This window comes from Rana temporaria, chromosome 9 (assembly GCF_905171775.1).
Source record: "Rana temporaria chromosome 9, aRanTem1.1, whole genome shotgun sequence".
Classification (NCBI taxonomy): domain Eukaryota; kingdom Metazoa; phylum Chordata; class Amphibia; order Anura; family Ranidae; genus Rana; species Rana temporaria.
The window spans coordinates 177,152,524-177,175,981 of NC_053497.1; the positions used below are offsets into that span (position 1 = coordinate 177,152,524).

General features: G+C 45.8%; 1 protein-coding gene across 7 annotated transcripts in view; it reads right to left on the reverse strand.

The window, feature by feature from the left end:
• The window catches only part of PCDH19 (protocadherin 19), a 239,243-nt gene that overhangs the window by 149,139 nt on the left and 66,646 nt on the right, over positions 1–23,458 (reverse strand). The gene's annotated exons all lie outside the window — the stretch shown is intronic.

Here is a 23,458-nt window from a genome sequence, read left to right on the forward strand (position 1 = left end):
GTCTGCATCAATAGTACATCAAAATATTGTATGATCTTGTAATGGGGGTTGAACATTTCAGTACTGAAAGGTCTTTGTGAAGGTTCTGCCTTATTGGTACGTCAAGATATTTCTTTGGCATTGTATTAGGGTTGAACATTTCAGAACTCACGGGTTCATCTTAATGGTATGTCAAGGTATGGCATGACTGGCAAAATAAAACACGTTCAAACTTATGCATTCCTGTACGCAGGGCCATCTTAATAGCATCATGGGCCCCTGGGCAAAATAATGCTCTGGGGCCCCTACAATGGAGACAGTGCAAGTAAACAGAAATCAAGTAGGTAAGAGGTAGGGGATATCTGGGGTGTAGAGGGGTCAGAGTGCTGGGGGGGATATCTGGGGTGTAGAGGGGTCAGAGTGCTGGGGGGATATCTGGGGTGTAGAGGGGTCAGAGTGCTGGGGGGATATCTGGGGTGTAGAGGGGTCAGAGTGCTGGGGGGATATCTGGGGTGTAGAGGGGTCAGAGTGCAGGGGGGATATCTGGGGTGTAGAGGGGTCAGAGTGTTGGGGGGATATCTGGGGTGTAGAGGGGTCAGAGTGCAGGGGGATATCTGGGGTGTAGAGGGGTCAGAGTGCAGGGGGGATATCTGGGGTGTAGAGGGATCAGAGTGCTGGGGGGATATCTGGGGTGTAGAGGGGTCAGAGTGCTGGGGGGATATGTGGGGTGTAGAGGGGTCAGAGTGCTGGGGATATCTGGGGTGTAGAGGGGCAGCCCCAATTTTGGGGCAGCCCGGGCTCAAGGACCAGCTGCTTTGGAGAAAGGGCAGGGGCCCCCCATGCAGCTGGGGCCCCTGGGCAGTGCCCAGGTGTGCCCTCTCATAAAGACAGCCCTGCCTGTATGCAAGAAACACCAAAAAAAAATACAAGGTCATTGTCTTTCCAAAGAAGTCACATTTTAGTGTGAAAAGCCAACAAATTCTTTAAGAGAAAATTCTAATTTGTGCGCGGGGCGCCTCTCCTCCTGCTGTCCATGCAGTATATTTATTTCTGACCTTTTTCAAGTACTAATTTGAAATTTAATGAGGCACACTGAACGCCGCACACAAGCAGCGCTTTCACATAAACCTTGTAATAATTATTACATGGAAAGGGAAAATAATAAAAAAATAAAAATAAAAGAATAAAATAAAAAAAAACGGGGAGGATAATGAAAATAGGATGAGCCCAAAAACGCGGTTTCGAGTTTCATTTTTTTAGTACAGAAAAAGGCTCAGCGCTGAACACAAGCACGCCGCTTAAATCTCCTCCTAACTCTCCTCTTTATAATGAACAGAAACACAGACAAGATTAGACTTCGCTAATCTCCTTTAAATTGTGACTTTTCCCTCAAATTATTAATTTTACTCATTTGATATATGGAAAAAAAGGCAGGCATGAAAGGATAGATTGTGTATATCAACGCCGATTAGATTAAAATGCATAAAACAAAATTAGAAAGAGCTCAATCCGCCGTCGTCCGCTGCACCAGATTCGGGATACAAATAAGATTAACTCTTAAAGTGCCGATGAAGGATAAAGAGCTCACCAGGCTGGGATGTCTTAAAGCCAGGAAAAACTCACCGGATATGTACAATTTCTGATGGCAAAGGAGAATCAGAGGGGCAGATCCACAAAGAATTTACGCCGGCGTATCTATTGATACGCCGGCGTAATTTCAAAATTCCCGCGTCGTATCTTTGTTTTGATTCCTCAAAACGAGATACGACGGCATCTCGGCTAGATCCGACAGGCGTACGTCTTCGTACGCCGTCGGATCTAAGATGCAATTAACCACTTCTGGACCGCCGCATGTACATTTACGTCGGCAGAATGGCACGGACAGGCACATTGGCGTACCTGTACGTCCCTGCCTAGACGTGGGTCGGGGGTCCGATCGGGACCCCCCCCAGTACATGCGCCGTTTCCCGTGGCTTCAGGAGCGATCCAGGACGAGGGCGCGGCTATTCGTTTCTAGCCGCCCCCTCGCGATCGCTCCCAGGAGCTGAAGAACGGGGAGAGCCGTATGTAAACACGGCTTCCCCGTGCTTCACTGTGGCGGCTGCATCGATCGAGTCATCCCTTTTATAGGGAGACTCGATGACGTCAGTCCTACAGCCACACCCCCCTACAGTTGTAAACACACACTAGGTGAACTCTAACTCCTACAGCGCCCCATGTGGTTAACTCCCAAACTGCAACTGTCATTTTCACAATAAACAATGCAATTTAAATGCATTTTTTGCTGTGAAAATGACAATGGTCCCAAAAATGTGTCAAAATTGTCCGAAGTGTCCGCCATAATGTCGCAGTCACGAAGTAAATCGCTGATCGCCGCCATTAGTAGTAAAAAAAAATAATAATAATAAAACTATCCCCTATTATGTAAACGCTATAAATTTTGCGCAAACCAATCGATAAACGCTTATTGCGATTTTTTTTTCCAAAAATAGGTAGAAGAATACGTATCGGCCTAAACTGAGGGAAAAAAATGTTATATATGTTTTTGGGGGATATTTATTATAGCAAAAAGTTAAAAATATTGCATATTTTTCAAAATTGTCGCTCTATTTTTGTTTATAGCGCAAAAAATAAAAAACCGCAGAGGTGATTAAATACCACCAAAAGAAATCTCTATTTGTGGGGAAAAAAGGACGCCAATTTTGTTTGGGAGCCACGTCGCACGACCGCGCAATTGTCTGTTAAAGCGACGCAGTGCCGAATTGTAAAAACGCCTTTGGGCATTTAGCAGCATATTGGTCCGGGGCTTAAGTGGTTAAAGAGAAGCTGTCATTTCTTCGAATGGCCAGTCTGAGTTAATACACACAGCTTATTTCCAATGCACTCTAAAGTATAAATGTACGTACACATTTATTTATGAATGAAACACGTGCAAGGAAAAATAAATATGCACTTCGGAATATTTTTTTTTTGCATTAAGGCTGCGCTATTTACATAATTTTTTATTTATTTTTTGCAAAGTGGCAGAAATGAGACCACCGCTCCATGCGATCTTTGGCCTCTGGTGCTGTATGTACAGAGACGCCATTTACATAATTGATGTATGCATATATGCTCAACAGATGAATGGAATTACTGATTAACTGCCATGCATGCTCAGAATTCAATAAAACAATAAGCTTTATTGAATAGAAGTATGAAAACAGCTTTTATTTGCTCCGGGCCATGCTAATCAATTAGCCGCCAGCTTAAATCAGTAAAACGCAGCAGTTTTTTTTTTTTATTATTATTATTTTAATTAAATTAATTAAAGCAAATATCCAGCAACTGCACTTGTGTTCAACAAAGTGATATAATATATCTAATTTATATACACTCTTGTTTTTTGTAATTAGGTGTTGGTGGATCTTTCTAGTAAAAATTTACGATTTTCTGGAACTGGCGCAAGTTACTTGGTCACGGATTCTTTGCATGGAAGAATTTTCGGAATTGGGAAAGGGAAAACGCATTTGTTTAGAGTCAGGAGCCGCAATAAATATATATATATATATATATATATATTACAATATATATAGATGTCAGTATCTTATAGAATTATAATTCTTTCTGATATATCTCACCAGAATACAAATCCCCCTGAAGAAGACCGCAAAAGCATAGGTCGAAACGTGTCAGAGTTTTTCATGTGGATGTCAACTGTATAATATGTAAAATGTACTTTATTTCAAATTGTTGGGGGGGGGGGGGGCAATTGTTGCTGGGATGGATCTACTGTTAAGGGAGGGGTCTGCTGTTTCTAGCTGCTGGAGGGTCTATTAATGCTAACTGTTGTAAGATCTGTTGTTGGCTGGCTAGTAAGGCTCAGCGAACAATAGATCTCCCAGTAGCCAATGCTGGCTAGTAGAGGAGCTATTGTTGCTGATGGGGTTCTCTTGTTGAGGTAGGTGCTTGGAGGTGGGCAGGGGGTGGAACCAAAGGATGGTGCTTGGAGGTTGGCAGGGGATGGAACCAAAGGATGGTGCTTGAAGGTGGGCAGGGGGTGGAACCAAAGGAAGGTGCTTGGAGGTGGACAGGGGGTGGAACCAAAGAATGGTGCTTGGAGGTGGGCAGGAGGAGGAACCAAAGGATGGTGCTTGGAGGTGGGAAGAGGATCGAACCAAAGGATGGTGCTTGGAGGTGGGCAGGGGGTGGAACCAAAGGATGGTGCTTGAAGGTGGGCAGGAGGTGGAACAAAAGGACGGTGCTTGGAGGTGGGCAGGGGGTGGAACCAAAGGATGGTGCTTGGAGGTGGGCAGGAGGAGGAACCAAAGGATGGTGCTTGAAAGTGGGCAAGGGGTGGAACAAAATTATGGTGCTTGGAGGTGGGAAGAGGATGCAACCCAAGGATGGTGATCGTTGGTGGGCAGGGGGTGGAACCAAAGGACGGCGCTTGAAGGTGGGCAGGGAGTGGAACCAAAGGACGGTGCTTGGGGGTAGGAAGAGGAAGCAATCAAAGGATGGTGCTTGGAGGTGGGCAGGGGGTGGAACCAAAGGATGGTGCTTGGAGGTTGTCAGGGGATGGAACCAAAGGATGGTGCTTGAAGGTGGGCAGGATGTGGAACCAAAGGACGGTGCTTGGAGGTGGGCAGGGGGTGGAACCAAAGGATGGTGCTTAGAGGTGGGCAGGAGGAGGAACCAAAGGATGGTGCTTGAAAGTGGGCAAGGGGTGAAACCAAATGATAGTGCTTGGAGGTGGGAAGAGAATGCAACCCAAGGATGGTGATCGCTGGTGGGCAGGGGGTGGAACCAAAGGACAGCGCTTGAAGGTGGGCAGGGAGTGGAACCAAAGGACGGTTCTTGGAGGTAGGAAGAGGAAGCAATCAAAGGATGGTGCTTGGAGGTGGGAAGAGGATCGAACCAAAGGATGGTGCTTGGAGGTGGGCAGGGGGTGGAACCAAAGGATGGTGCTTGAAGGTGGGCAGGAGGTGGAACCAAAGGACGGTCCTTCGAGGTGGGCAGAGGGTGGAACCAAAGGATGGTGCTTGGAGGTGGGCAGGAGGAGGAACCAAAGGATGGTGCTTGAAAGTGGGCAAGGGGTGGAACCAAATGATGGTGCTTGGAGGTGGGAAGAGAATGCAACCCAAGGATGGTGATCGCTGGTGGGCAGGGGGTGGAACCAAAGGACGGCGCTTGAAGGTGGGCAGCGAGTGGAACCAAAGGACGGTGCTTGGGGGTAGGAAGAGGAAGCAATCAAAGGATGGTGCTTGGAGGTGGGCAGGGGATGGAACCAAAGGACGGTGCATGGAAAAACTCAACTGAGCCAACAGCATAAGCATAAGCATAGCTTCCATGACTGCGTATGCGGCACATCCCTTCACTACTATTTGAACATCTGACCACATCAACGAGTGATATAGCCAAGACATGCGCAGGTTCCTTGTAAGCAATAATTCTATGGGGGTCGTTAACTCCTGATAGGAATATCACAGAAAGTATTATATGTCCCTCCCGCACCTCCATCGATTTCCCTTCGGAATTGGCAATAAAAGCTTTGGTGGGGTGGCAGCAAGTACGCTTGGAAATGCTGCCGCTCTTCCGCTGAAGCCAACCCGAACGTGTAATGAGATCGCGGTCATGCTGCTGAATTATGGGCCTGCCAATGACTTATCTCAGCACCAAAATCAATATTGGCAAGGGTGACATATATAATGTGTTTATTTTTCTTACAAGCAGAGATTAGCCGGGTCGAGGGGGACAGGAGAAAAACAAAGCTGATTTCAAAAGATTGCCGATTCTTTGTTGATAGAGATGCTGCCAAACAGAATTAAAACGAGCCCAACGTGGATTTGTCTGTCGTCAAAATGCCAATGGGCTTTTTTTTTTTTGACAAATGGGATGTTTAGATCGGCGGAACACGGGCAAAATTAAATACCTTCTTGACCTTGGAAAAAAGAAGGAGGTTGAAAATATTATGGCAAAACACTGAAAATTAGGCTTTGGCTTAAAGAAGACCTCAAATGTTTCATTAATTTGTATCTTAACTAAAAAAAAATTAGGCCAAGTGGTCCATGAAGTCTGCATATTTTTTTGTATATATATATATATATATATATATATATATATATATATATATACACAGAATATAGTGTACATATATATATTTATTTGTATATTTTATATATATATATGTATATATGTAATATTGTATATATATATATATATATATATATATATATATATATATATATATATATGTATATATATATATATATATATATATGTATATATGTATATATATGTATATGTATATATATTTATTTGTATATTTTTATATATATATATATATATGGTAAAACACAAAAAAATTAGGCTTTGGCTTAAAGAAGACCTCAAATGTTTCTTTAATTTGTATCTAAACTAAAAAAAATTAGGCCAAGTGGTCCATCAAGTCTGCATATTTTTTGTATATATATATATATATATATATATATATATATATATATATATATATATATATATATATATACACACACACACACACACAGATATAGATATATATATATATATATATAGACCTATAAAAAATGCTTGGGACACACATAGAATCATACTCATCAAAAAAGTAAAAATAATAATTTTATATATTTATATTTTTTATATACAAAAAAATATGCAGACTTGATGGACTACTTTGTCTAATTTTTTTTTTTTAAATACAAATAAGTAAAAAAAATAGGGCAGGCTATGTGGAAAATTTGAACAAGACAGTGTCACAATTATACTGGAAAAAAATTTTTAGGCTATGGGAGTTAACCCGGAGCACCCAGAGGACACCACCACATGAGGAATAAAATAAAATAAATCTCCACGTACTGTAGGAAGATCCCTGGTGTAAAAAATACCCATAGCCCTCCACCGATCACAATAGGCAAGACGCAAAAAAATAAAAAAAATCCCTGTAAAAATATACCGGTTTCCACTAATAAGCATCAGGCAACAGTTCTGGGCTTTACATCTTCTACAGATAAAACAATTTTCTGCAAGGAAAAGTTATACATTACATAGTTGTTTTTTTTTTTTGTTTTTTTTTTCCTTCTACTCGGTATTAATTGCAGAGTTCTCTGCACAGCCATCCACAGTCTCATCTCCCAGAAGAATTACCCGGCAGTCAGCTCATGTGAAAGAATGTCTCAGGTGCTCCTGGTGCCTTTGAGCCTTAAATAACTAATTATTCTGTTCAGCCAAGGAACATTGGCCTTCCACTTTACAAATAACTCAAAAACGTTCTCTCTCTCTCTGCTGAAGCCGCTGCCACAGAATTTCAGCCCTCGGTAAAAAAAAAATGGAAAAAAAAAAAGAACGTTTGCAGAAAACTATAATGAACGTTGGGTTAAACACACCATAACGAATCTAGTAATGTATGATAAAACTCAACTTTTTTTCACCTTTTGCTAGAGCAATTTCTTGGTATTAAAACTCCTGATTTTATTTTATTTTTTTTTTCCTTTCTGCGTTTCAGTTAATGTACCGCAGCGGCATATGAATTGCTTGTTAGCGTGGGCTAAAAATAACCGTAAAAATGTTTCAGCCTATAATTGACTTGTCTTCTTTGGATCTTACGAGGAGCTAAAGTAGCAGTTGGAAACCATTAGCCTCAGCCATGCAGAAGTGCAGTTTGAAATATTTCTTCATTAGAACTCTTTTCATTGGCTTAATCGCCATCAAAGTTCCCATTACTCTCCTCACGGGCTGCTACTTAATTCAGGTATGAACTGGTCACTTAGAGGAGAACTCTACGAGACACCGATAATTTGTTTTTAGAGAAAAAAAATGTATTGTTCGGATACACACATCGATGATTTGATTACCTGGAAATGTTAATCCTCAAAACCTACTAATTTTGTACAAAAAAAAAAAATGAGTACTTCCAAAGACCCGGAACAAACAGAGGTCCCAATGCGGGGGGGGGCCTTAATATTTCAAAGGCCCCTAGAAACCTATGGGGTTTGTTCAAATGGATCCAACTGGATCCACGGCCCAATGGCGTTAATCCCGGGTGTATGGGGTGCCTGCACCCAAAATCCCATACACCCGGGATTAACGGCCATTGGGCCGTGGATCCATCTCACCGCAGCAACAGTTCCCCTCTCTTGACCCAGTTGGATCCATTTGAACAAACCCCATAGGTTTCTAGGGGCCTTTGAAATATTAAGGACCCCCCCCCCCCTGCATTGGGACCTCTGTTTGTTCTGGGAAGGGCTGAACCCGAGGAGACATACCCCGAGCCCACTTACCACTGTTACCCCATTAAGGGACTTCTTTATCCGTAGACCAAACGATTGAGAATTTATATACCATACAACTCTCTGGCCCCTGATGATGGTCTTCTGCTTACCCACAAGACCAGAAACGCGTCGTGCATCCTCCACGTCCCTTGGAGAGTGTTTTTTAATTATGTTGTATCATACACTGTTGTGTTGTAAAAAAAACATTCCTCTCTTTTTCTTTAACACTTGGTGCACTTTTCATCCCTGGTGTTCTCTATCTGCATACCATTTTGCAAGTGTTGTTATGTAGAATTACCTCGACCATCAAGGTCTTTTGTTAATAAGCATCAACCGATATCTTGTCTGGTCCATTCAATAAACCTTTTTGTATTTTTGAGCTTGGCCTTCAAAGTCCCATTCCTGGGGGTATTTTTCTTTCTTTGTCTAAGAAAATAATTGGGTCCAGGAAGAACTTTTGAAAGACTTCTAAAGAACTTCGACAATTCTGGAACTCTTTGAGGCGTTTTTCTCCGGAGGGCCTAACTCTTTTATTGGCTCAATCGCCATCAAAGTTCCCATTACTCTCCTCACAGGGTGCTACTTAATTCATATATGAAATGGTCACTTAGAGGAGAACTCTACAAGACACCGATAATTTGGCTTATTTGGAGAAAAAAATATTTGTTCTGATACACACATCAATGCTTTGAGTACCTGGAAAGTTTAATCCTCGAAATCTGCTCCCTTTGTACTACGAAAAAATTGAGTCCAGAAAAAACTCCCAAGGACTTGAAGGTTTATTAGGGAACGACAAGCTACGTCAACAATTCTGGAACACCTTGTGGCATTTTTCACCGGAGGGCCTAACCCTGTTCCTTCCGATTAAGTACTCTAGCACGAAATGTGTCAAGGTGTTCAAGGATTGATGCTGTTAACAAAGTTTGTTGTTTTATAATAAACTGTCTGGTCTTGACAGGCTAAGGGTCTAACCTCAGGCCTGAAGGCCTTTCGAAATGCCAATTTAAACTTATGACACGTTTTAACGGCAACAAACCAAACTAAAGCAAAGTCTTGATTATCCAATTGACTTGTTGACTCAAATTAAAACCAGACTTAATGCCAGGCCTAAAAGGCCTCTCGAAATACCAACCTAAACTCATGACACATGTTTTGATAGCCACAGAGCTAACTATAGCAGTCTTGGTTATCCAATTGACTTGTTGACTTAAATTAAAACCAGACTTCACAGGACATTCTACAATGACATGAAACAGCAACACTCACGGACACTATGACTAAGTTCAAAAAGACCTTGAACCCGCGGGTCTTTTACACTTCCTTGACTGTCAACCGATAGACCTGTGATTCTTGTACATGGCCTATGACAACTCAACAAGACTCCACTGCACTAACCCCCTCTATTCCCTTCCCTACTCTATATACAGTACTCAGAACCACCTAGGCTCTTCCTATCTTCGGTTCTACAATCTAGATCACCCTGTTTCCTCTCTCTATATGCTCAGAACCACTTAGGCTCCTCCTATCTTTGGTTCTACAATCTAGATCACCCTTTCTCAACTTTTTTACTTAAAAAAATATCTTGAAATAATTTTCAGGTCTTGGCGAGCTACTGCTACAACCAATTTTTGGGGGTCAGTGGCAAGAATTACCCTTTACAGTCGTGCCACCCAATAGAGACAGTTAAAAAAAATCTTTAGTGGTATGCAATGGATTCTGTCAAGTGGCTAGGGCCCTGGAATTATGCAGGCATCATCAAATGAGGGGTCAGTTAGACACAGCTCAAAGAACCCCCTAGCAACCTCTGCAGGAGCCCTAGGGTTCCACAGAACCCTAGTTAAGAATGACTGACCTCGATCATGTGTTGTTTAATTAGTTGCTTATTGTAGCAGTTTGTACTGCTGATAAATTGTCGGAAATGAAAATAATGATATATCCCTGTGCAACTTGGAACCAGTAATCCATATGTTCTATTTTATATAGCTTCTAAAGTGCTGCATGGACCCAGTGGTTTCCCAGTGCATTTTGAAGTTGTACGTGAATAGGGCTGGGCTTAGGTTACGTTCATGCCGTAGGCAGTGATCCGACATATCTTAGGCAGTTGTTCCGATATGATTGTGAGCATGCGCACTGAGATGCGCCCACGGGACGGCGCATGCGCAGTTGGCGATTTGTATCTGTCTGGCGCTCGGCCCATCATTTGCATGGGGTCACGCCTCATTAGCATGGCTCACACCCACTGCCACTTACGCCGACTTACGCCTGAGAAACCCAGCGCAGATTTGGGAGGAAGTGCTTTGTGAATTCAGTGCTTGCCTCTCTGCGCTGCGTCGGCGTATCGTAAAGGAGATACGCTACGGCGGCATAAATATGCGCCAGTGTCTGTGAATCCGGGCCTTAATTTTTAGATTTTACCCATAGTTACAGGTTACAAAAAGTAAGATTGCACCATCATGAATTTCCCTCTCTCTGTTCTGAAAAAGTTGAAGAAAACCAAACATTTTTCATTCCAGGCTCCCACGCCTTTCCGAACAAAGCCGAAAAACATCCCAATTTGTCTTAATTAGTATTTCAGAAAAAGCTCGCCTTGCAGGTATTTCAGCTGTGACCGACTGACGTCAGGGTGTACACAACAGGAGAACATAGAGACGTTTTGTCTGGGGTCAGGGACTTTGGACTATAACCCTGAGGACAATGACAAACAAAGTTCAAAAGTATCACAATGCACAGAACACAAAGGACATCTGTATAATGTAAGGCTTCATTACGGTTCAACTCCCGAGTCCCCGTCAACCACATGACCTTTTCCTTATTTATTTCGCTCTTCACCTGGAGAGCCTGATATAGCATCAAACAGACCGAACACACCCAATGCCATTATCACACACCGTGCAGCAGGCAGTATGATGAATGGGGAGGAGGAAGAAGTGAGAGTGGGTGATTTGTACTATCCTGGCCTTTCTCTGTACGCTATTCACGTTTCCCCACCTGTAAAGCAAGACGCCCCAGGCCATCTACAAGTCTTTACAAAGATGACTCTTCTTTGTCTTGCTGGTGGTCTGAGTTGTTTTCAAGAAAGCCAATCCTGGTGCCATCAGAAAGTTGTTATGGTGCTTGAAAAAAGCTATCCAGGTGTCAGGAGATGCCGAAAGTAGACACCTTGCTTGCACATTCCTCAACGAGGCCCACTGGAAACCCTAGAACCCCAGAGCTCTGTATACAACTGACCTTCTAGCTCAGTGGTTCTCAACCTTCTAGAACCGTGACCCGTTGATTAAATTTCCCAAGTTGTTGGGACCCCTAATGGTAAAATTATTTGTGTGGCAAGACAAGTAATTTGCGCCCCCAACCCACAGACATATAGCGCTCCCTGAGTCCCTTCCACTCATACAGTGTTAAAACCCCTTATGGTACATTTTAGGATGTACCACTCTTTCTCTTTGTTCTCCTTTCTTTCCCTTGTATCTCTCTCTAGAGCAGGGGCGGACTGACCATTGAGTCACTCGGGCACTGCCCGAGGGCCCCATGCCACTAGGGGGCCCCATCCGGGTTGCCAGGCTCAGTAAAACCAGGGACAGTATGTAAAAATCTGTGTTTTTTTTAGATCTGTCCCTGATATGTCCGAAAATGACATGCTTTTAATGTGAATATCCCAAGATTTTAGCTGCCCGCCTCTGCACTACCTCCTGGCGTGGTGCAGGGCTGTCTTTTCCATTGGGCACGCTGGGCAGTTGCCCGGGGGCCCCCCTTGCCTGGGGGGCCCCCATCGGCTGCCCAGCAACCCCAGTAATAAATGGTGGAGAGCAGTGGGTCAGAACTGTAGAACTGTATCGTGTCTACAGTCTCTGAGGAAGGGTCTGAAGAGGAGTCAAGAGTGGGAGCGCCTCCAGGATGGGGGTCACGGGAGAAGTCAGACATGAGGAGACAGTAGGATAAAACCAGAGCAGCCATGCTGGAGCCATCTGACTGAGCCGTGCATGGTGCACCTGAGAGGAGGTCAGTGATAGCGCCGCCAGGCCAGTCTAAGGGGCGGGTGGTTGCTGATGTAAGGGGGGAGTGAATACAAAAATATTAGTGACCCCCCCCTTACCTTAGTGTATTTACTCTACGGAAGGTGGTCTCTGGTCACCAGAGTGCCCCACACATCAGAGTTCCTGGTGTTCCCCTTTACATCAGAGTCTGCAGGATTCCCCCTTACAGTGCAAGGACCCTGATGTAAGTGGGAACTCTGATGTAAGGAGAAAGCAGTGGACTCTGATGTAAGGTAGGATCTGGTCACCAGAGTCCCCCTCCACATCAGAGTTCCCCCTTACATCATGATCTGCAGCGTTCCCCTTTACATAAGAGTTCCCTTTCACTGTAAGGGGGAATCCTGCAGACTCTGATGTAAGAGGAAACTCTGAGAAGGCTGGGTTATAGTAACCTAGCCTTCATGTCAATGAAGAAATTTGTAAAACTGTAATTTTAGGTACTTTTTTTGCAGTGCCAGTAAAAAAAATGTGGTTCTGCCAGTAAATTTTGTGATTTTTGTCAGTAAATTCTCGTGCACGATTGTGTAGACAGGGCCCCAGTGCACTGTATTGCCCGGGGGCCTATAATGCTCTTAAGATGCCACTGGCGTGGTGGCCATCTGTAAGCCAGAGGGGCCCCATAATCTTCTATTGCCCGGGGGCCCCATGAGTTGTCAGTCCGCCCCTGCTCTAGAGTCTATCCTAATCTCTTTCTTTTTCCTATCCCTCTCTCTAGCCATCTTTCTTGTTATTTCTCTTATTCTTTCTCTTCCTTTTTCTTGGTTTCTCCCCCTTCCATGTATTCTCTATCTTTATTCCTTCACTTACTCCTTGGTGGGAGGCCACAGGAACATACCAGCTGGGCGGCCACAGGCTCCAAGGACAGCCTAGCTGGGGGGGGCCGCAAGCCCGTCGGAACCCGACAGGCAAAGCAAGCATTTGCCTGGGGCCCCCGAGCTGGCCAGGGGCCCCAGCAGGGAGTGCCCTTGCAGCACCGTCCTCCTGCAGTCCGGTCGGCCGTGTACCATAACTGCACAGCACAGGAGAATCAGGTTCCTGTTCCCGGCCGGACTGACAGGAAGTGCACACACTTCCTTTCAGTCCGGCCCCGGGAACAGCAAACTGAATCTCCTGTACCGCACGGTTATGGTACACGGCCGACCGGACTGCAGGAGGACGCAGCGATGCGGCAAGGGCCCTCCCTGCTGGGGCCCCTGTGCGGACACCAACATATGCCGGCGTGTGAGTGTGAGGCGGAGGATAGAGGTAAGACGCCGAACAACTTGAAATGTCACTTTTTTTTTTGCTTGGGGGCCCCCAAATGTCCGCAAAAGGCGTTGTTGTCGGAAATTCCCACCATGTGTAGTAGCTCCATCGGACATTTGCTGGCGGAATTTCTGCCAACAAAAATTTGAGAGCTGGTTCTCAAATTTTCCGACAACAGAATCCGCTCTCGTAAAATCCGAGCGCGTGTAGACAATTTACGACGCACAAAATTCCATGCACGCTCTGAATCAAGTACGGGACAGAAGCGATCGGTCTGGTAAAACTAGTGTTCGTAATGGAGATAGCACATTTGTCACGCTGTAATGGACTGAAAAGCACGAAGCTGAAAAACGTGAATCGTCTCGCAAAGTATTCCCCCCTCAGATGCATATGGACCTACTGGAGGAAGTGTAGCTAGAACTACAGAACAGGGAGAGGGAGGAGGGAGGTGCACTGCCGCACTTGCACAGTCCCTCTGGGGCAGTATTACTTGTAGGCATTGTATGTAAACAATCCTGAACATTGAAGCCTAAATTAAAAAGATAATACAATCTTGCATGGTGATGCACCCTTCATGGGCATTTGCAATCATGCTACCATGGTTGTAACCATGGGTATGGTATATGCAACTATGCTACCATGGTTGCTATTATGGTTGTAACCATGAGTATGGTGTATGCAACCATGCTACAATGGTTGCTACCATATTTGTAACCATGGGTATGGCATATGTAACTATGCTACCATGGTTGCTACCATGGTTGTAACCATGGGTATGGTGTGTGCAAGCATGCTTTATGCTGAACCTTGAAGCCTAAATTAAAAAGATAATATAATCTTGCATTGCGATGCACCCTTCATGGGCGTATGCAATCATGCTACCATGGTTGCTACCATGGTTGTAACCATGGGTGAGGTATATGCAACCATGCTACCATGGTTGTTATTATTGTTGTAACCATGGGTATGGTGTATGAAACCATGCTACCATAGTTGTAACCAGGGCTTTTTTTCAGCGGGAACTTGGGGGCTGGCTCTGGCTCAGACCCTTTGGTGCCTGCTCACCACAATCACCTGTAAACACAGAAGTCTGGTTTCTGTGTTTACAAGTGACAGCTCTGCACTCTGTGTGTAACCCCCCTGAACTCTACACTATGTATGTAATGCAATCCTGGTATTTAATGCCCCTTTAAGACCCTTCTACTGTTTGTGAAATTTGAATGGGGTCGTGGTTGAGTTCCTGCACCTATTTTTTGAGAAAAAAAGCTCTGGTTGTAGCCATGGGTATGGTATATGCAACTATTCTACCATGGTTGTTATAATGGTTGTAACCATGGGTATGGTGTATGAAACCATGCTACCATGGTTGTTACCATGGTTGTAACCATGGGCAAGATATATGTAACCATGGGTAAGATATATGCAACCATGGATAAGATATATGCAACCATGCTACCATGGTTGCTACTATGGTTGTAACCAAGGGTAAGGTATATGCAACTATGCTACCATGGCTGCCACTATGGTTGTAACCATGGGTATGGTGTATGCAACTCTGCTACTATGGTTGCTACCATAGTTGTAACCATGAGTATGGTATATGCAACTATGCTATCATGGTTGTAACCATGGGTATGGTGTATGAAACCATGCTACCATGGTTGTTACCATGGTTGTAACCATGGGTAAGATATATGTAACCAAGGGTATGGTATATGCAACTATGCTACCATGGTTGCTGCTATGGTTGTAACCATGGGTATGGTGTATGCAACCCTGCTATCATGGCTGTTAACATGGTTGTAACCATGGGTTAGATGTATGCAACCACGCTATCATGGTTGCTACCATGGTTGTAACCATGGGTATGGTGTATGCAACTCTGCTACTATGGTTGCTACCATAGTTGTAACTAGGGGTGCAACGGATCGTCATTGATCCGTGATCCAAACCGAAAAAGATTGATCCGAACCGCACACACGTGATCCGAGGATTGTTTTCTAAAAAAAAAATAATAATTTGCGCATGTTCAGTCCACACACAGCGTGGTCATGGCGAACGGAGGAGCTTGAATGCCCCGCGTCATTTAAATCCCCTGTATGGGAGCATTTTGTCTTCCATGTCAAATATAATGATGAAGGAAAGAGGTTAGTGGATAAAACTGTGACGGTGTGTAGGCACTGTGGCACAAGAATGCCATATGACAGTGGGAGCACATCAAGTATTGTCACTAGGGGTGCAACTGATCCGTACAGATCAGCACCTTTGGGTCGGGACACACGGCGATCCACGGGCCTCCCGGTCCATAGGAAAGGCCGCGGCTTCGGCCTAGCTATCGAAGCGGCGGCCATCGAGGTCCACCCGGCGTGGGGGATGCAGGCTGCTCCTCGGAAGTTTGTGGGCACTTGAGCTCAATATGTCATTGACTCCTAACAGCCCAGCGATGAGCTCCATGCTGCACCTTGAGGAATCCACACGGGGAGCCACTGCCGCCGCACCAGGCGTCCTGCTGCTTGCCAGAGAAGAGAGAGGAGGCGATCGGGGGGATCTGTATGGACTGAGCACATAGGGGGGATTTTCACTAGACACTCAGCCCGCCGATCAATGACACTAAAGGGATCTGATGATTGGGATAGTTCAGGTCGCAGTAGGGAACTGGTGACACCACTTTCGTACATGGGGCTGCGACTTCCACTTGGCTGCACATATAAGTATTGCGAGATGCAGTTATTTCAACACAAAACAGAGCTTATACGCTTAAATACAGTATTTGTAAATCTGACGGACTGTTTAAATGTGAAAATCAGAGGTGTTCTGTCACATTAGCAATAAACAGTCCGTCGGATTTCCAAACACTGTATTTAAGCACATAAGCTCAGTTTTGTGTTGAGAAGAACTGTGAAATCTAAAACTCTGGTGGGTGTAACAAGATTTGTCTTTTTTTTTTTTTGCTGACCCGAAAATGATCCGATCCGTGACTCCTGATCCGAGGATCGATCCGATCCGTGAGTTTTTTGATCCGTTGCACCCCTAGTTGTAACCATGAGTATGGTATATGCAACTATGCTATCATGGTTGTAACCATGGGTATGGTATATGAATCCATGCTACCATGCTTGCTACCATGGTTGTAACCATGGGTAAGGTGCATGTAACCATGCTATCATGTTTGTATCCATGGATATGGTGTGTGCAACCATGCTTTATGCTACACCCATATTTAGGTCTATAACATAGCCTTTCAAAAAAAAATGAAATGGCATTAGAATCGGGCCCAGATTCAGTAAGCAATTGCGCCTGTGTAACCATAGTTACGCAGCGCAATTGCTTACTTGCCCCGGCGTAACGAATGCTCCTGATTCAGGAACCTCGTTACGCCGACTGCAGCCTAAGATATGCGTGGCATAAGGCTCTTATGCCCGCATATCTTAGGCTGCATTCTTGCGATGGCCGCTAGGTGGCGTTCCCGTTGTGCTCAGCGTATAGTATGCAAATTGCATACTAACGCCGATTCACAACGTTACGCGAGCCCTGCGTACGCAGTTTACGTCGTTTGCGTACGTCGTGTTTAGCGTAAGGCTGCTCCTGCTAATAGCAGGCGCAGCCAATGGTAAAGATACCCGTCGTTCCCGCGTCGCAAAATTTGAAATTTACGTAGTTTGCGTAAGTGAATCGTGAATGGCGCTGGACGCCATTCACGTTCACTTTGAAGCAAATGACGTCCTTGCGACGTCATTTACCGCAATGCACGTCGGGAAAGTTTCCCGACGGAGCATGCCCTCTACGATCGGCGCGGGAACGCGCCTAATTTAAATGATTCCCGCCCCCTACGGGATCATTTAAATTGCGCGCGCTTACGCCGGGCATTTTGCCGGAGCGCCCACGCAATTTACGGAGCTACTGCTCCGTGAATCGCGGGTAGCGCAGAGAATTTGCGGGGGCGCAGGGCAAAAACGGTGCCCTGCCCCTACGTAAAAAATGCACAAATCTTACTGAATCTACCCCCTTATGCTTACATGTGATTTTAGTGATTGGGTTTAGATCTGCCTTAAAATTCCACTGCTCTGCTACGTTATAAGCTATGCCGGGCACAAACTCTTCCCGTAAAATGGCCTGGGGAACCGAACTGCAAATTGTGCGCATTGCAAGAAAGCAAAAGTCAAAAGCGCTAACTGCTCATAGTAAGTGATTTTAACAGCCCGTCACCTTAACACGCTGGTTCTAAAGCAGGCCTGAGCTCCCTGATTTCCTCCTGGACATAAAACAACCTCCGGTATAAATGCAGCTCAACCATATACCGTACACAGGAGTCTAAGGCATTTTCTGGTAGGCTTCAGATTTGATGCTACAGCAGGCGAAGCACGTCGCTCATCACCCCCCCCCCCCCCCCTTTCAATAAATCGCGGTGTCGACATTCGGAGCACCGGTAAAGAAGGTAATTTTTATAATTACATTAGCGGAATAGTTGGATTCGCCGTACGGATAAATTATTAGACGCGAGAAGGAAAGTTCTTGGCAGGCGCTATTGTGTCCGCGTCTGGCACTGTCTGCTCGCTTTTCCACCGATTGTCTTTTTGAAGCTCTGCCCAAAACAAGCCTAAGTAGGTCCATTTGACAAAAGGAGCAGAAGCAGTTGCTAATTACCCTAAACAAGTCAATTCGCATGGCAAAGCCCTGTCTAGGCAGTGGGGGGGGCGACTGAATCGCGGGCCAGGAACTCATCGCCCGCTAACGCTCCCTTGTCATGCGGAAGTTCAATGAGCTCAACAGCTTGATCAAAGTCATCGGTACTGATTGCCACTAATAAACTTCTGAGTTTAATGGGACCATAATGGCAAAAAATTCTGGGCCAGATTCACAGAATAAGTACGCCGGAGTATCTGCTGATACTCCGGCGTACTTTCAAATTTGCCGCGTCGTATCTTTATTTGTAATTCACAAACAAAGATACGACGACATTTGGCTAAGATCCGACAGGCGTACGGCTTCGTACGACTTCGGATCTTAGGATGCAATACTTCGCGTCTGCTCGGTGGAGATCGCGTCGTTTTCCGCATCGGGTATGCTAATTAGCTGTTTACCTCGATCCACGAAGGTACGCGCGTTCGTCGCATTCTCTTACGTCGTCGCTAGTCGGCTTTTCGCGTCGCAAAGTTACGGCTGCTATTTAGGTGGTGTAACAATAGACAGCCCATGTTAAAGTATGGCCGTCGTTCCCGCGTCGAATTTAAATTTTTTTTTTTTTTGCGCAAGTCGTCCGGTAATACGAAAGTACGTTAGGCACGTCGCCATTCAAAACATTACGTCGGGGGCGACGTCATTTCGCGCAAAGCACGGCGGGAAATTTCAAAACGGAGCGTGCGCAGTACGTTCGGTGCGGGAGCGCGCCTAATTTAAATGGTCCCCGCCCCATTTGAATTAGGCGGGCTTGCGCCGGGTCGGCTTTACGCTACGCCGCCGCAAGTTTACACGCAAGTGCTTTGTGAATCAAGCGCTTACGATGAAAACTTGCGGCGGAGTGACGTAAATGGGATACGTTACGCCGCCGCAGCGTAACGCAATTGTATGTGAATCTGGCCCAAGGTTTGTTAGGAATTCCAGATTTATGCAAAATGCTGGCAGGGGCACACGGTGGGCAGATGCCACCTTAGGCGCTCATTCTTGCAACCCCCTTTTCCCCCCATGTTTGGTCGCTCGAACAGTATAGATAAATACAGTGATCTTCTTATCATACTACAGTCATTCCTGTAATCAGGGTGGGGCCAACTGAGGCGGGGGGGGGGGGGGGGGGCGACACCGAGGCTGGAGTGTCCATATCCAAAATTCTGTCCTCAATGCATGCAAAGCCCTGTGTATGTCCACCCTCTGGGCCTCACAGCGTCATTAAATGACAGATATAGATATAAATATATATATATATATATATATATATATATATATATATATATTATTTTTTTATTTTTTTTAGAGAGAGATAAAATATATAAAAATAATGGAATATATATATGTATATATATATATATATATATATATATATATGTGTGTATATATATATATATATATATATATATACATACATACATACTGTAGTAGTGTGGTACCCCAGGGGTGTGGTGACCCAGGATTCTCAACCAGGCTTTAAAGCTGATCAGCACACTGATTGGTCAGGTGTGTGTGGGCCTGATAGGAGACTCGGGACCAGCATTCTGAGGAGTCCAGGTGTGCACGCAATTAGCTGGAGAGTGCAGGCTGCCCTGTGAAACCCCAGAGACCCAAATCTGAGGTTGCTGACAGGAGTCAGGAGGGCTCCATGCTGGAGCCTGAGCAGTGGTGCTGCTGCTGACAAGAGCCAGGTGGCTCGGTATTTTCTTTTGCACGTGCGAGCCAGGAGGCTGAAGTCATTATTTAGTTTGGACTTTTATTTTTGCCTTTTTTTGATAAAATTGAGCCCTTAAACATAGTTCAGGACTGGCGCATATCCCACTTGAGCTAACAACCCCCAACGTTACAAGTGGTGGATTCGGCGGGCACAAGATGGTGGAATCCGGGTCCTTGCTCTGCAGTGACATCACGTCAGGAACTGTTGGCTGTGTGCGGAAGTGCAGCCAGGCGAAAGGCATTGCACGTTGCAGGTTATGTGCCTGTGAAAGGAGAATCTTGGCAGAACTGGAGATCCCTGGAAATGTAAGTCCATCTGTTATATGAACGGTGTTTGTGGGCATGAGACGCACAATCTGTGTGGAGCTGAGGAGAGCTCGCATGAAGTGAGAAGCAACGTGCTTTAAAGTGACAGCGCTTCATTTTTTGCTGGACTGCGCAAAAGTTTGGTGGAGTGACTGAAGATGATGCGAGGGTTTGAGCCTGCCGGAGAGCATTGCAGAGCGTTTTTTGCTACACCAACGCCAGTTAAAGGGGAAGTGCATGTGGTTGCCCCTGGCAACGCTGGCGCAGGCAGACCAGCTGGTAATATGCAAAGTCCCATACTTACAGGAGGATGCAGTTGGGGACGTCCTGCTGAGGCTCTGAAGCAAGAGCGCCGTTTGCGGCGCAGAGAGTGGCGGCGGCATGTTCTCTCTAAGTGCCCTTTGTCTCAGTCTCCAATACAAAGTGACATGGCTAGACAAAGGTCTGCGACAATGTTTGGGAAACCTGATTTGAGTGTCCAAAAGTCGGATCCGAAGTTCGAGAGGTATGTGGTTGCCCGTAGCAACGGTGGTGATATCAAGTCTGCAAACCACGTGAGAAACGTATTGCCGACAGAGGAGCGTAGCAAGTTTAAAGCAACAATGCGCCAAGGATCGCAAAGTCGCTGCGTTTGGGAGAGTCAGCAAAGTACAGCTGGAAGAGCGCCGTCTCCCTTAGCAACGAGAGATCAAATAGTAACTGGAAGGAGGAGCTACAGTGGAGATGTGGAGAGGCGTCCCACTAAAGATGTGTGCAAAAATGTACCATGCCTGGAACGTGGTCGGCTGGGGCATGGAATTATTTCTTGTCCCAGGTTATGGAACATGGCTGGAGACATGGCTACTGGGCAGAAGTCTTTGTCTGCAAGCCCAGGTCCTTGTGCAAGCGTGTTTGCAATCACCTCTGGCAACAGTAAGGAAGTACCTGTTCTGCCTGCAGGGGGTGCTAAGGAGTCAGCAGTGGCTGCTGCAGTTTCATCCCATGGCCACCAGGGAGAGTTGGCCAGTGAAAGTGCGATAAAGGATAGACAACGCACTCAAATGAACATGGCGACCCCCGTTACAGTGATCGGTAAGACTGTTGCTGGTAAGTACATGGAAATGATTGACTATGTGAATGTGCACACTGGAGTTGCAGTGACCCCCAAATGGGAGATCCACTGTCTGTGTGGAAAAGGACTTCCCTCGCTGCAGTGCCCTGTCCAGTGGGGAGGCAAGTGGTAAAGTTGCATATGACAATGTGATGGGTAAAGCTGATAATATTGTGTTGTCTAAAGTTGATGGTCCAGTTGCTAATGGGCTAGTGCAGCTCACTAGAGATAACAATGGGCTGGATTCAGGTAGATTTGCGCTATTTTTACGGAGGCGCAGGGCAACATTTTTGCCCTGCGCCCCCGCAAATTTACTGCACTGCCCTTGATTCACGGAGCAGTAGCTCCGTAAATTCCGTGGGCGCGCCGGCAAAATGCCTGGCGTAAGCGCGCGCAATTTAAATGATCCCGTAGGGGGCGGGAATCATTTAAATTAGGCGCGTTCCCGCGCCGAGCGTAGTGCGCATGCTCCGTCGGGAAACTTTCCCGACGTGCATTGCGGCAAATGACGTCGCAAGGACGTCATTTGCTTCAAAGTGAAAGTGAATGGCGTCCAGCGCCATTCACGATTCACTTACGCAAACTACGTAAATTTCAAATTTCGCAACGCGGGAACGACGGGTATACGTAACATTGGCTGCCCCTGCTAATAGCAGGGGCAGCCTTAGGTGAAAACCGCCGTACGGAAACTACGTAAATTGCGTACGCAGGGCTCGCGCAACATTGTGAATCGGCGTTAGTATGCAATTTGCATACTATACGCTGAGCACAACGGGAACGCCACCTAGCGGCCATCGCAAGAATGCAGCCTAAGTTATTCGGGCATAAGAGCCTTATGCCTGGCATATCTTAGGCTGCAGTCGGCGTAACGAGGTTCCTGAATCAGGTGCATTCGTTACGTCGGGGCAAGTAAGCAATTGCGCTGTGTAACTTATGGTTACGCAGGCGCAATTGCTCTCTGAATCCGGGCCACTGTGTTGTCTAAAGTTGATGGTCCAGTTGCTAATGGGCTAGTGCAGCTCACTAGAGATAACAATGTTGCTATGAATGCAGTTAAAGATGTGCTATCTCCCCTAGCAACTGAGACAAGGGTTATAGAGCTGTCCTTAGAAACCCCCAGGGAGCTCTGCGTTTTGGAGCCGGTGGTTGCCTCGGACAGCTATGGTGCCGCTCTGAGGGGTAAGACGGTACCTGAACCTGGCTATAACAAAATGTTAAATGCTAAATCTGATATGTTTGAAAACACTCATGATGGAAATGTATTATTGCAGTCTGGCAATGACAGGTGTGAAGGTGTTCATGTGTTTAATGAAGCGCCACCAGAGCAAGGTGGTGAGAGTGTGGTATTGCAGTCTGGCAATGACAGGTGTGAAGGTGTTCATGCATTTAATGAAGCGCCACCAGAGCAAGGTGGTGAGAGTGTGGTATTGCAGTCCGGCAATGACAGGTGTGAAGGTCTTCATGCGTTTAATGAAGCGCCACCAGAGCAAGGTGGTGAGAGTGTGGTATTGCAGTCTGGCAATGACAGGTGTGAAGGTGTTCATGTGTTTAATGAAGCGCCACCAGAGCAAGGTGGTGAGAGTGTGGTATTGCAGCCTGCTCTGGTTAAAAATGTATTGCCACAGTCTGGTTTAAACAAAAGTGACGTGTGTAATGTGTCTGTTGCTGTGCCACTCAGTCCCTCTGGTAGCGCAGAGATAAGAGACTGGGACAGATGGGCAAAAAGCCTGTTGGCTTTGTTGGAAAAGGCCTCTGTTGGTAAAAGTGTAGCAGACATGATTTCTGCAGTGCCAGGTGAAGGACCTGCAGAGCAACTTGTATGCAATGGTGCATTTGCCGCTGCAGGTGATGTTGCTCACAAGATGGAAGCGCCAAGTAACGGCGAACGCACAGAAGAGGTCATGTCTGGGGTCCACAAAGGTTCTAATGACGTGGTAATGGATGGTGCCGCGCCAAATGAGCCGATGTTGGTGGAAGTGCCAGATGGCACAGCAATAAATGAAGTGATTGTAGTCAAAGGTCCAAATGTTGTGTTATGCGATGATGTTCAGCGGTCGGGACAGTTGCTGGCAGAGGATCTCATGCCAGTGGAGTTGGTGTATAGTGAAGCTGCCATAGACAACCACACCGCTGGGTGCAGTTCCTCTCCGGACACTGCCCTGCCA